The sequence below is a fragment of the Hippoglossus stenolepis genome, chromosome 5 (assembly GCF_022539355.2).
Source record: "Hippoglossus stenolepis isolate QCI-W04-F060 chromosome 5, HSTE1.2, whole genome shotgun sequence".
NCBI classification, from domain to species: domain Eukaryota; kingdom Metazoa; phylum Chordata; class Actinopteri; order Pleuronectiformes; family Pleuronectidae; genus Hippoglossus; species Hippoglossus stenolepis.
This window is the reverse complement of record NC_061487.1, coordinates 18031295-18044911: the sequence shown is the minus strand read 5'-3', so window position 1 is coordinate 18044911 and position 13617 is coordinate 18031295. Positions and strand designations below refer to the sequence as shown.

The 13617-nt window shown below is 42.2% G+C and overlaps 1 long non-coding RNA gene across 1 annotated transcript; it reads right to left on the bottom strand.

Annotated features, from left to right (window-relative positions):
- Positions 1 to 1672: 1672 nt before the first annotated feature.
- On the bottom strand, positions 1673 to 12100 carry LOC118109798. The gene is made up of 4 exons (XR_004696855.1): positions 11928 to 12100; positions 10317 to 10570; positions 8185 to 8470; positions 1673 to 2245 (listed from the first exon to the last, which is right to left on the bottom strand). It is a non-coding gene; the product is annotated as an uncharacterized LOC118109798 (long non-coding RNA).
- Positions 12101 to 13617: the final 1517 nt, after the last annotated feature.

Below are 13617 nucleotides of genomic sequence, written 5' to 3'. Positions count from 1 at the left end.
ACTTAAGTGACTAATCCAGGCAATTACCCCCCTGCAGGAGGATGATGGGATGCCGAAGCTGTCGTGATTACTTCTGGAGCTTTTTTCTAATATTTGTCAGCAAACGGAAACATAAAGCACACATTTGCAGAGCGTGCAGGGTAAATCCAACAGAATGTGAGACATTTCTTAATGATGAAAATCACGGCAGTGTAACAGTTTTTACAGAATCATTGGAACATTTGGGCTTTGGTTCCACTCCGGCTCTACAGAGGCTGATTTCACTAATTGGTTTCCATCCATCCAGAGAGGGGAACTAATCACCAAAATCAGCCTGTGTCGTGTTTGGATGGAAAAACATGCTGAGTCGTGGAGAGGCCTCCGTCAGTGACGTTTCCACCGCTGCACGGGCATGACTTCAGATTTAGAGGGAAAAAAGAGTTTGTTTAACATGCCGTTCACACTTAAGTGACTTATTCTATTTACATTTTAGTGCAACTTCCTGATTTCCTCACTTTTTTGGGATAATTGGTGTTCATGTTGGATGGACTACTATCCAGCAGCCACCTTTATTTTTGTTTTAATCTTAATTTCTCTCTCATGAGGAAAGGATTGTGCTTTTGTGCAACCTTATCTATCTATCTATCTATCTATCTATCTATCTATCTATCTATCTATCTATCTATCTATCTATCTATCTATCTATCTATCTATCTATCCCAAATTCCTGCATTCTTGCACTCAGATGATTTTGTTTTTACCATTTTATGTTTTAGTTATTAACATTTTTAACGTTTAAAATACGTGTTAAACCTCTACAATAAAACGAGTTAACGATTTAAACAGTGAAGACAGGGCTTTCATCTGTCACAGTATATTTGCAGCCCAGCCTTTCTATAGGGTGAAATGCTGCACTGTTGTAACTGCGTGTGTTTTTCATCTGTTTTCATGTAAAGAGACAGGAGAAAATAATCCCCTGCTGATCCTCAGCGTGTCCATCTGTTGTTTGACTCCGGACACAGATCAGTCGGACACTGATTGACGTCCGACTGACACCACGACAGACTGTAATCCCAAAACCTGATTAATCGTCAAAAACTGGGCCCTGATGCAGTGTAATAGATTTGGATTTAAAGGAAATAGGGTATACACATCCTTTATCCAGACCAAAAAAAAACTTCTTATTTCATTATAGTCTAGGCCTTTGCTTTTTTTTTTGCAAAGTGCAGCAGAAAATTTGCACAATGTGATTGTAAAATTACATTTACATTACATTTGCCTGATAAATAAAATATGAAGGCAATGAACAAAACCTTATTATATATTTTAATAGCGGTCAGGGTCATTCTGTCCATAGAATTTAGTGGCTGATGAACTTTTTCTTTCCCACACTGATTCAACACACGTCCCTCTGTCTGCTCCTCCTAATTAAAACTTAATGCGAGGTCGTTCAAACACTTTCTCACATCATCCTTACACACACACGCACACACAGACACACACACGCACACACACACACTAACACATGGATCTAAAAGAAGAAAAGGAGAAAAGGCCCCGCTGACTCTCACTTTGAAACATTTTGGAACTCATCTTCTCCATTTTCAAATCACTTTTAATTCATTTTTGAAGCTTAATAATAAAACTATAATAAATATATTTTTAAAAAAGCAAGACTATTACATAGGCATGATTTAGTTTGAATATTTTTTTATTTTGAAGCGTCATCAACATTAGTACATTTTAAACAATTTACTTTAATGCATTTATATAACTAATATTTGACTTTAGAAATATGAGAATAAGGAAATTACAATAAAACTATAATGAAAATGTGAATTAGCTATGAAAGTACTTATAAAACAGTGAATTATGTGGAAACAATTAAGGGTTTTTTATTTGCAGTTAATTTTTTTTTATAATTGTGTAATAATTAAATACAATTATTCATTAGTACAGCATTTTAAAATAAACTCTGTATTTCTAAGGATAGCAGTCATATTGAGCTACATTTCAGATTTACACAGCAAATCTTTTGTTTCTACACATGACTCCTCTTCTTCTTCTTCTTCTTCTTCTTCCTCTTCTTCTTCTTCTTCTTCATCTTCTTCTTCTTGCAGCGTTTCGTTGACAGTTAATCTCTCAGAGTTCCTGCTCTGGTGAGAGGCTCGACAAAATGTGATGACGACATTTGGTTGCGTTTGCTCCACGGTCTCCTGGTGCCAGAGCAGTTCCCTGCAGAGAGCAGAGCCTCACAGGTCCCGGCCTGAGGAGAGACGATGGAGGGAATCATTAGCATGAGAATCGAACTTCCATAAACTCCTCCACTGAGCATGGAATGTAAAAATATTTCACATTTTTCGGGCAGAAGAAAGAAATGAAAAGAAAGAAAGTTTCTCTATAGAATTAGATAGTGAACGTACATTTGTTTTGTCGAGGACTTAGTAATAATTAAAAGCTCTGTTTATAGAGGCTGCAAAGTGCTGAACAGTCAATAAAAACAGCAAACAGTTGCCGTAAAAGAGATTAAAACAAAAACCAGAGGACCACAGGGTAAAAGAACATAAAAAGAGTAAATGAACTCCCTTCATAAAACTAACGTCATATAAAAGTGAGTCTATGGAGATACGTTTTAAGAACCAAGATATAAAATGCGAGGATAATTCTGCAGCGCAAAGCTCTTTGGTTATACCTAGTATTGATGAGTGTTTTGACAGCAGTGAATTTGCAGTTGTGCATGATTTTTTGGAAGTTTTGTGCACCAGAAATCGCAGCCACTGTTTAAGAAAAACAAACTTCCTTTTCATGCCCTGTAAAAATAGGCCCCTGTGCGCTGCGTGTTGTTCTTCTCTCCCATTTTCAGGCTGTATGCATGGAGGGATCTTGAGGCTTTTATCCCCACGGGGAACCGGCCCAAACTCTTTCTCTGTCAATTTTCACCCACTCCCCAATTCAGACGAGCCTTTTCTCCCACCAACCCCACAATGAAGGATTTGTCCTCGTTCTCTTTGTCCACCTCTGATATCTTTTTTTTGACTGCTCCCTCTCTGCAGACGGCATGCAGCGTATGCAAATACACGCTCTTTTATTCGCGGGACCCCTCCCCTGAATGAATGCAACCTTAAATGAGGCCACACTTTTCACACATTTACAGAGGGGCATGGAAACATGCACATATTACAATCAGTGGATTTGCATGCCCACTCTGACACGCAGTCACTCAAACATCTGACCATTTTAAAAATGAGCAGACACAGGACTGTATGGCTGATATGGTTATTTTGTCTGTGTCTTTACGGGTCATTTATCCAAACTACTTGACAACAGAAAATAAAAATCACATGAAGCTAAATTCAAGATCTTTATATATTCCAGTATTATCCACAATTAATCCTATAAACAGCTAGTTTTTTTTTGCTGCTCCTTGGAGGTTACGACTTTGTTTGTTTTGCCATTTAATTGAGACTAAAGACAATGTTTATTTTATATTTTAGTGCTCCCTATAACATTTTTTTTTCAGGCTTAACTGTTGAGTTAAATGTCCTTTGGTTCTGCTGACTTCTGTTTGAAAAGGCTTGAGACTTGATTTGTAGAAGTTGAGGAACTGGACAAAGCCCTTTGTTTGCAAAGCTTCCGAAGAAGTTATGTTCTTTTCTGTTTCACCACACTGAAGCAATGTTTAGTGTCTGATAATGCCACAATACACACACACACACACACACACACACACACACACACACAATGGGCATTCAGATGTGTAGGATGAGGCTGAGAAATGAGACAGAAGTAGCGAGCGCACTGATGAGGAGGTGTGGACTGTGTAACTCCAAAGGTTGGATGAGTTACAACGGCGTCTGATGAACATAAAGCGCAGCTAACTTTCCCAAGCTGGCCCGTGCCATCTGTGTGTGTGTGTGTGTGTGTGTGTGTGTGTGTGTGTGTGTGTGTGTGTGTGTTTGTGTGTGTGTGGCGGGGGGTTGACGTCTGCTGGACAGCCCTGACAGTTCGGCCTTTTCAGTCGTACATTACTGAGCCGGCCGGCCTCTTTCCCATAGCAACCCTAACAGAGGTCAAAGGCTATGTACCACCCCCCCCTCCACCCTTCCACCCACCACCACCCCCCCTCTCTTGTACTCCGGGGTGGCCACAGACGCTCTTAACTCGTTGACCGGTCGCAGACAGAGCGGCTACACCCATGAACTTGAACTTGTCACGTGAACGATGGAGTTGCACATGTTGACGATGGTGATGATGATGATGATGAGTAGAATATAACTTGGACTTTTCTTCCTTTATTCACCTTCTCACTTTTCTCACCCTGGTTCTGAATTCATCTTCTACACCATAGAATGCAACAACAACAAAAAAAAAAAGGTCACACCAAGGATTCCCCACCTAATTCTGCTCACCCCAGAACCTCATCTCCTCCTGATATGATTACAAAGGCCGACTGTATTAAAGGCTCAGTCACCTAATTCTCCTCTACTTTTATTGGAGCGTACAGGACCCCTACTCAGGGACGCCACGGCCAACAGACGTAATCTGAAAAGCCTGGGATGCAGAAACTTCTCTCCATCTTCCTCTAAGATACTTAACATCGGGCTTTGTGCTAGATTAGTCTCGGCCAAAGTTGCATTAAAGAGCCCAGATGAGCCTCGCTTGACCCACATTGGAACTCATCCAAGACTATAGGTGGCCTGTGAGCCGGGCTTTATATATATATATATATATCACAGCAGAGCCGTTAAAACATTAATAGTGTCCACACATAGTGAGGAGAATCCAAAGAGGTAACCCAGGAGCTATATGGTATTAACATTTTATCGCTACTATGGCTACGCTGCTGCACCCGCACAGAAAAGGAAGTGAGCGCCGGCTGCTGTCACTTCATCATGTCACATATTATAATTTCCTTGCTCTGAAAATCCCACACAGCAAAAAAAAAGAAAAAGCAATACATAGTTAATAATGAATAACAGGAGGAAAGAGAGAAGAAAGAAAGGGAAAGGTAATCATCTCCATTCTCTGGAGGGGAAATACATTTTCTCAGTCAAATTCAAAGTTATGTACATGAAGGAGGAGATTGAGGATTCGAAAGACTGCATGTTTAAGTCACTGTATCTACAGTGTGCGGAGAGAGAGAGAGAGAGAGAGAGAGAGAGAGAGAGAGAGAGAGAGAGGGAGAGAGAGAGAGAGAGAGAGAGGGAGAGATAGTCAGGGACGCTCAAATCCTAAATCCTCCTGACACGGTGTCGGAGCCGATGACCTCTCTGTCCAGCCTCCCTGCTTTCAGACCCAAAACTCTTTGTTTCAGATCAGATTAAAACCAGACTCTTAAGCAGGTTCAACATTTTGTTTAGACGCCACAGATCAAAAATCAAGATGATTTCATTCTGTCTTCTCCCTCGTTCTCGTTTGAGATCACTTCCCTCACCGTACTGCAAAAAGTGAGAATTACAGATCTCAGTAGGAAATCATCAGATGAATAAATGTGTGCGTGTCACTCGTCTTCTCATTCTCCAAACACAAGCGAACACGACTGCTCTCGTGTGAGACGCCGTGAGGATGAATACATTTCCCTGACAAATTTGCGTCAGTCGCCGCCTCTTTTTGACCACGCTGCCTGTGTCGCCTGCTGCAGCTCTCACATGCAGCAGCACACCAACCTCCCCCCGTACTCTTACCAAACACACACACACACACACACACACACACACACACACACACACACACACACACACACACACACACACACACAGTCCGCCTTGCCCAGCTCCGCGTGGCTGCGAATAGCTACGGCATGGCACTGCTCAAGCTAACACACGCTAATGCTAACACTGGTGGCCCAAACATGGCTGCCCACACCTGCCTCCTCGAGCATCCATCTGCCACCACCCTTTTCTTCACGAGACAAACATTTTTAGTTTTGCTCTTTTAAACGAAACGGCTCTGACCACGATGTGGAACAAACAGACTGAAGCACGGAGCGAGCTCCAGCTTCATTTCCCCGCCTTCACCTTGCTTTCTCTCCTCTGTCAAATCTGCCCGAAGCAATGCGCCGTATATCACAGATGAGCAGCACAAATGCAGTTATGCAGACACCTTGGAGTCTTTCATGTGAATACAGATAGGGAATCGTCTTTTGACATATCTGGTGAAGGCACATGTACAGTACGAAGCTCATTAATAACCATTATCCAGGGGTTACATCATTCAGCTTGTTAGGCACACCCATCGCCTTAGCTGAGTCATTCGCGGCGATGCACCGTGCTGCCAACTGTCCTGTGAGATGTTCACGATGTGTGTGTTTTATTACGACCTGAGAGAGACACAGATGTGTGGATTTTATCTGCATGAAGGAAACAATGCATGCAGCGACTAAACTGAGTACACAGCTGATGACGGGGACAGTGTTTAAGGTTTAAATTCTAAATAAAACCAGACTAGAGCGTAAAATAGATATGTGAAAATACATGAATAGGATGTTGATTTAACGTTGCCTCACACCTCGGACACAATCCAACAGCAGGAGCGTGATCCGCTCTGTGACAGGGTGCATGCAGGCTTGAGCTTCTCTATGCATATCATGTGTGAATGCATCTCTAATGCCACTGCAATCACTCTCATTTAGCAGGGGGAAAAAATCAGCATCTCCATGTCTTTCAGACATGCAGCAGAGGCTGAATAGACTAATGAACAGTCAGGTGGCACTCCAGGGCCTGACCCCCCCCATCACACACACATATCAAACACACATACACTTGCACACACATTAAAACTCAGCGGCTCGCCCGACCCCGGTGATCCGCGCGACAGTCTAATGTCTCAGGCATCTGCTCATGTCTAGTCTGGAGGGTCTTTCCCACCCTGCCCCCCAGCTCAGGCCCCGCCGCAGCACCAGCACCCACAATGGTGGGAAAGCGGGTTTTTTCGGGGAGGGCTAAACAGCTATTGAGGGGGTGGGGGTGTGGAGTTGGGGAGAGAGAGGGTCTGAATGATAATGTGAAAACGCACGGTGCTGTTCATTAACACACAATCACTGCAGCTGCACATGTTGGCCCTGGACACACACACTCACGTGTCTCGCGTTTCTGCTCCAGGTTCGTGCCAGAGACACCGGGGGTACAGGACAGCAGCTCTGCGCCAACGTTAGGGAGCATACACTCAGGGACTGTGCGTGTGTGTGTGTGTGTGTGTGTGTGTGTGTGTGTGTGTGTGTGTGTGTGTGTGTGTGTGTGTGTAAGAGGTTATAGGGATGGAGCAGGCAAAGATTTGGAGCCTCGATATTTGGCGGCCTCGGTTTGCCCTTGTCAGAGTTTGGCAGAATGTGACATTTTTACGTTGGTGGAGTGAGTCTGACGTTTTTTTCAGTCTATGTGTCAAATACAGTTCCTCATCACGTGTGCAGCTGCTAGCAGCACAACGACTTCGCAGAGGAGTCGTAATCAATATTAAACGGCTGGGACCGAATGTCTAAAATGACGAGATCCAACATGAAGTCAGCGTATGTGCAGTTATGTAGCTTTAACAATTTGTAATTTGATTTACTGGGGCACCTCTGAGCCGCGGACACACACACACACACAATCAAATACAATGAAAACTGCAACATTTCACTACGTAAAAGTGCTAGTATTCGGTTGTGATATTATTACACACAAGGAGGAGCTTAATTGCACCTAAGATCGTAACGGTTCTTAAGATACTGTACAAAATATCTTCGTGTGAATTTCATCACATTTCAAACAGTTCTGTGTTAATCGACGAGCTTCGTCAGGCGGAGCCGCAAGGCGCACACCGCTGCCTGGCGTGCACCAGGGAGTAAAGAAGCACCATGACAAGAGAGGATGGCAGGTTTCCCTCAACCAGTGCCAGCTCATTAATTTTGTTTGCTACCCAGCCCCCCACCCCACCTGCCTCTCACCCTTACCACCAACCACCGTTACTCACCCACCACCAACCCCCTCGCATCACCCCTTAACTGCTAATTAGCAGGAGCAGAAGATAGAGAAAAGGGAGAGGCCATGTGTGACTGGGGAGGAAATGGGAAACTCTTCTTCTTCCCCTCATCCTTTCTCCTGCTCCCTCCCCCCTTCCAATCACGCGCACACACACACACACACACACACACACACACTCCCCCACCTCCTGCCCACCAACACTATTACCACTAGTACCCAACAGGAAAACCATGATGCAGCTCACCTACTATGCCAGCCCCAGCCATTTTAGGTGTCGCGGCAACATCTCCCAAGATGGCTCCTCTGAGCGCGCCCGTTCTCCGGGGATCCGGCGAGGGTCTTTCTCCGCCTCCTCCTGGCACGGGCAAAGTGTCCCCCCGTTGGCGGTGCAGATGGCATTAGAGGCTGTGGGGCAAAAAGGGTGATGAGGGAGGAGGAGGTGGCGATGTCGGCATGACCGCGTTTTTCCTCCCCGCTTTCCTGGTTTTCTTTAAGGAGGGTTTTTAGGAACACGCCAACCTCCAGAAAACCTACGAAAGGGAAGACAAAAGAGAAAATAAAACGTGAAAAGGACATTTCAGACTTTTACTTGTTATTATAGTTGAACACAGACGTATGATCGTGTGATTTTCAGCTAGATCACAAAACTTTTAAATCTTTGCAGGTCTCCTTCGTGTACATGGGTGTGTGTGTTTTTGCCACAGTAAAACGCATTAGAAGAATTGCACATGTGCACATGTTGAAACAAGGACACCTCGCGCCATCATATAAATAAAGTCTTAAGTGCTTTTCCCTCCCATTCATTACGGAGGCATGTGACAGGGAGGGCTCAGGAAAAGACTTCGACCTCGGCCTTTTCACATATCCAATATCTCGCAGTGAAACGAAGCAATTAGCCCGGTTTGACAGAGAGCTCCGCCGCAATAGCTAGTTAACAGAGTGAAAGAAAACTCTCATCTCACTTTGGTGCTCTTTAGGCTTTAGTGGCATTCTCCGGGCTGAGCGTCTGCGCCGCACAAGCGCTGAAGTGCCAGGTTGAAAGGTTCGGCTCCCGTCTACAGGATGGCCCCGGCCTTCTCATTGAGGCGACACACAATGTCTCCCAGAGGCGCAGGGACTCGGTGCAGCTTTAAACACAGACGCCAAGTGTTTTTTTTAACCCTGTGTTATGTAGGGTGCTACACCACTCAACTGCATTATTAGTCGTCCTGGAGACACTAGTGTGCGGACAAAGCGTTAGCTTCCCTTTTCTCTCATCTGTAAACAAAGTCTCTCGAGAGAAATCTAAAATCTGTTCCCATTGTTTTTCAATGGATGGAAAATACTCCCCTTAGAATTAAGGGGAAATTTATTTAACTATAGGCTGTAAAAAAAAAAGTATTTAGTATTTGCAGGAGAATAGACGAGTCAGTGTGAGAGAAAACCTGGTGGACATCATGACATCACATCTTAAATGTCACCAGGAGGGACGAGAGGGGACGAGAGGGGACGAGGCCTTTTGAACACAAAACATTTCAACATCTCACACAGGCGTAAACAATAAAATCAATGATGGCTGAGTTCCATTTAGCAGCTTCAGTTTCTGGGCCCTGGTGTACTGCATGCAGCCTCGCTGTCATGGCGGCCTGGCACACTTAAATAGATCGAAGCTATCGTTAAAAACCAACATGTCTGCTGTGATTAAGGCCTATTGCTGCTGAACAGATGTGGATATTAACCAGGTTATTAGACTTTTTTCACATAATAACAGCAAAATTATTCTCAGACGATGTTTCTAAATCTCAGGTCATATCCCTTGGAATGGAAAAAGTTTTGGACAATGCTATTTTCCTCCACCCACTGGGCGACCTGTTCAGCACCATGAGGGTCTGAATGGACAGAACCACCATGACCAGCCTGAAACAGGCCCAGTTACTCACTGTGGACCCTCACAGGCCATTCACACAGCTTGAAAATAAACACCAGTAAGATTAAAAGAGCACAAGACAATAAATGAGAAGCTGGGTGAGATTTAAACTCCGTCTTTCCACCATGAAATTACAAAAAAAAGAAATTAACTTTTATTTATAAGAATTTGGGATTTCTTTACAAAAAAACACTATCACACGTCTCCAGGGCAGAATGTGATTAACACACAAGAAAAAAACGTTTTTATGCAAAGGAAAAGCTCTGCAAACTATTACACTGCTTATAAATCTGCCATCTACTCAAAGTTTATGCCTATTATAAAAGAAAAAAGAAATATTATCATGCTATGTCAAATATTTCCACACCAGGTTTGACCATACATACGTTTGAGGCCATTTAAAATTATTTTCATGCTCATTTTCTTTACAAATTTTCAAAATAAAATAAAGAAAAAAAACATTTTCTTACCTTTTTGTGGTGAAAGCGAAGATCCACCTCGTTGGGTTTAAAGCCTGAAGGGTCCTCTCTCCCTCTCTCTCCCCTTCTCTCTCTCTCTCTCTCTCTCTGTCTCTCTCTCCTTTTCACAACGTTTTACGGAAGTCATTTCTACTTTCGGTTATCTAGCTTTATGACAGGTATTTAACACTCATACAGCTAGATAACCAAAGACAAAAACAGACCTCCCCTCACTCTGTGCACCGACGTGATGCTGCAGGCGTCATCTGGAGAGAGGTGAACACACATGAGCAGGCCTAGAATAAAACATTACATCTAATACAGCATCGTGTTGAAAGACACTAATAACAACTGAAACACTGAAAATATTCATTACAATTATTAAGAGTCAGGATAGAAACACATGTGCTTCTGGTTTAGCTTCAAATGAACGTTCAAGTCGCTGGTTAAGGCCTGATAACTGTCGACCTAAATATATTTTTACATTTGTCTAAAATTAGCTTTATTCAAAAAGCCTCCTTCATAATATTATTATTGTCATAGAATAAAAACGCTATTTTGCATTTATTGGTAAACATTTGTGTGTTTGTGTGTGGGGCCTGTAGCTTCTGCATTAGCATCTGACATCCAGGTGCATTTTATTAAAGAAAAAATATAACATAATAAAATGTAAGTTACAAAGAAAAAAAAAGTGTCAAACTCCAAATTTGAAATATAATAGAGGCCGGTCACATTGGACGTGTTAAAGCTGCACTGACAAACACCCACCTGCACTCTCCACCAACACACAGCTTACCTGCTCTGCAGCGTTATCCCTTAACATTTTAACACCCTGCATGTGACATTCAGAGAAATATTAAATAACTAACACTAACCTCCAATGGGATTTTATACAATTAAAGACGTGTTAACACTAGGAATGAACGACTGGTGGTGTTTTATAACGTTAAAATGTCCATAAATTGTTTTAAAATTCATAAGAATGCACATTTAAGCTGTTATAAGAGGCTAAATTTAGATAACAGCCTGTTTTGTAATTAAAGGCCTGAAAGAAATGACCATGACCCTGAGACCACGCTGAGTAAAGACACGTCTCGTTGATGCAGCAGGTTCACTGATGCTCCTCTTTTATTCTTTCTTCTTCTTTTTTTTTAATCTACTGAATCTAAATTAAGCAGCAGCTTTTTTTTTTTAAGATGCTTTAATTTCTCATTGGCTCTTTAAAGCTCCTGGGGGGGCAACGAATCCCCACTTTTAATGAGAGTTGTGATTGGCCTACTTCTTCTTCTTCTTCTTCTTCTTCTAAAACTGGACTATTATTCCACATCACGGGGATTATCCGCACGAGCTATTACAGGAACCAATTTGCTCCTGTAGTCAGACTGTTACAGGCCGAGGAGCTGGTGTACAATAATAATATTGTGCTACTTTATGGAATAAGGTTTTTTTATGGTCTGTTCAGGGGCCAAATCACCTTTAGATTGGAATTAAATGCAAGAAATAAATATGGTTAAATAAACTAAAAATGCAAACATGCAATGCTAAAAATAAAATGTGCATGAGACACATGAAAATGCAACGTTGTCCGTGCGCGTCCTTCCTGTGGCCGTGCACGTTTCTTACCTGTTTCCAGGATAAAAGGGTCCTGAACTTCAGCTGCTGGTGGATCTCTGCAGATGCTGGATGTTGGACTCTGTGGAACAGTGGAGATGTTCTTCCTCCTCGCTCCTGCTGCTCCTCTTCCTCGCTCCTGCTCCATCCTCGCTCCTGCAGCCTCTGCCTCTCCTCCAGCTCGCGCGCCTCCTCCACTGTCACACAGCCCGCTCCCGCACTGACGTCATACCGCGACCAGGGGGCGGTGGGCTGACCAATCACAGCGTCCGCCCGGCACCAGAGGTTGTCCGCGCTCCGCGAGACCTCTCACTCTGACTTACTTTCTCAGACTTATTTTTTTTTTCTTCTTCTTTTAATTATTGATTTCTTCACCACTGCTAAACTAGGCCTTCACATTTACTACTGCTGCCCGGCCCGGATCTAGAAGCGGGCACCCAATCGGTCCACTTTAACTTTGAATCTACTAATCATGTTTATTTCATACGCCCCGTCATAACCTACTGATTTCTGAATGGCTGGTTGGACATAGAGCTGGGTTTTAAAAAATGTATCCCCTGATTAAAATGTAAAATGCAGTTTAAATGTCTGATTCATAAAAAGGACGGATTGATCTTTTAATATTGTGACGCGTTCTTTAAAACTTGGAAAAAGGCTCATCACTAAGTCCACCGTGTGAAGGTGCCCAGCCCAAATCTCTAATCGCCCCCCCCTATCTGAGCAGCCTAGATCCAGGCCTGACAGCTGCTGCTGATACTAATAACGACTTGTATGTGCAGGAATAACTTTAACATAATAACTACTTAAAAGCAAATTGCTCTCCCTTATGTGTGTGTGTCGCCTCAGTCTCTGGTTTGTGTTCATTTACAAAACCATTATGGGTAAAAATTGTATTTATCTCTTCTTTTAAACTTGAATTATGGAAGTCAATTTCAAAACCTTGTAACGTTGAATGAGTTTACATTCATGTTTTATATGATCAGGTTTTCAAAGTCATTTATCTATGTGTTTGTCTGTTTGGTAGCTTTTACTGTTGAAACCGTTGCTGCTGTTCTTGGCCTGGTCTCCCTCATAAAAGTGATTTTTAATCTCAATGGGACAAACCTGGTTAAATAAAGACTAATAAATAAATAAACAATAATGACATAGCCTTTTTTTTAATCATCAACTAAACAATCTCATCTGAACAGTTCAAATTTACTAAATTTTTTAGCAGTCATCCATGTTAGTTTAAAAGTTGAGACTGACAATTTGTCATTGACCTTGAACAGTTGACAAAACAATGTAATCTCAGTGATGATCATAATTTTTTTGTATTTCTTGTTGTGTGTTGGTTTATTTGGAAGGATTATACAAAAACTAATTTTCACCAATTTCTGTAAATTCTGTTGCGGATGTGGATCAAGTAAAAGGTCTATGAATTTTTATTTTTATTTTTAACTATGCTTTATGACAAATAAATATTATTGCGATTAGACCTCTTTCTCTTTTTCTTGTATATTTCTACTATGAGAACAAGACAATAATCTGTAGGTAGCTATGAGCCATTCAAGCTGAATACACATATGAAGCCTATACTGGCATGCTTATCTTATTTTATTTATTATCTTATCTTTTAAACTGTGTATCTATCATTTCTCTTGAATGGACTTGAAAACTTGTCAGTCTGGATTGTGATGTACTATTTCTAGAGTAAATCCTT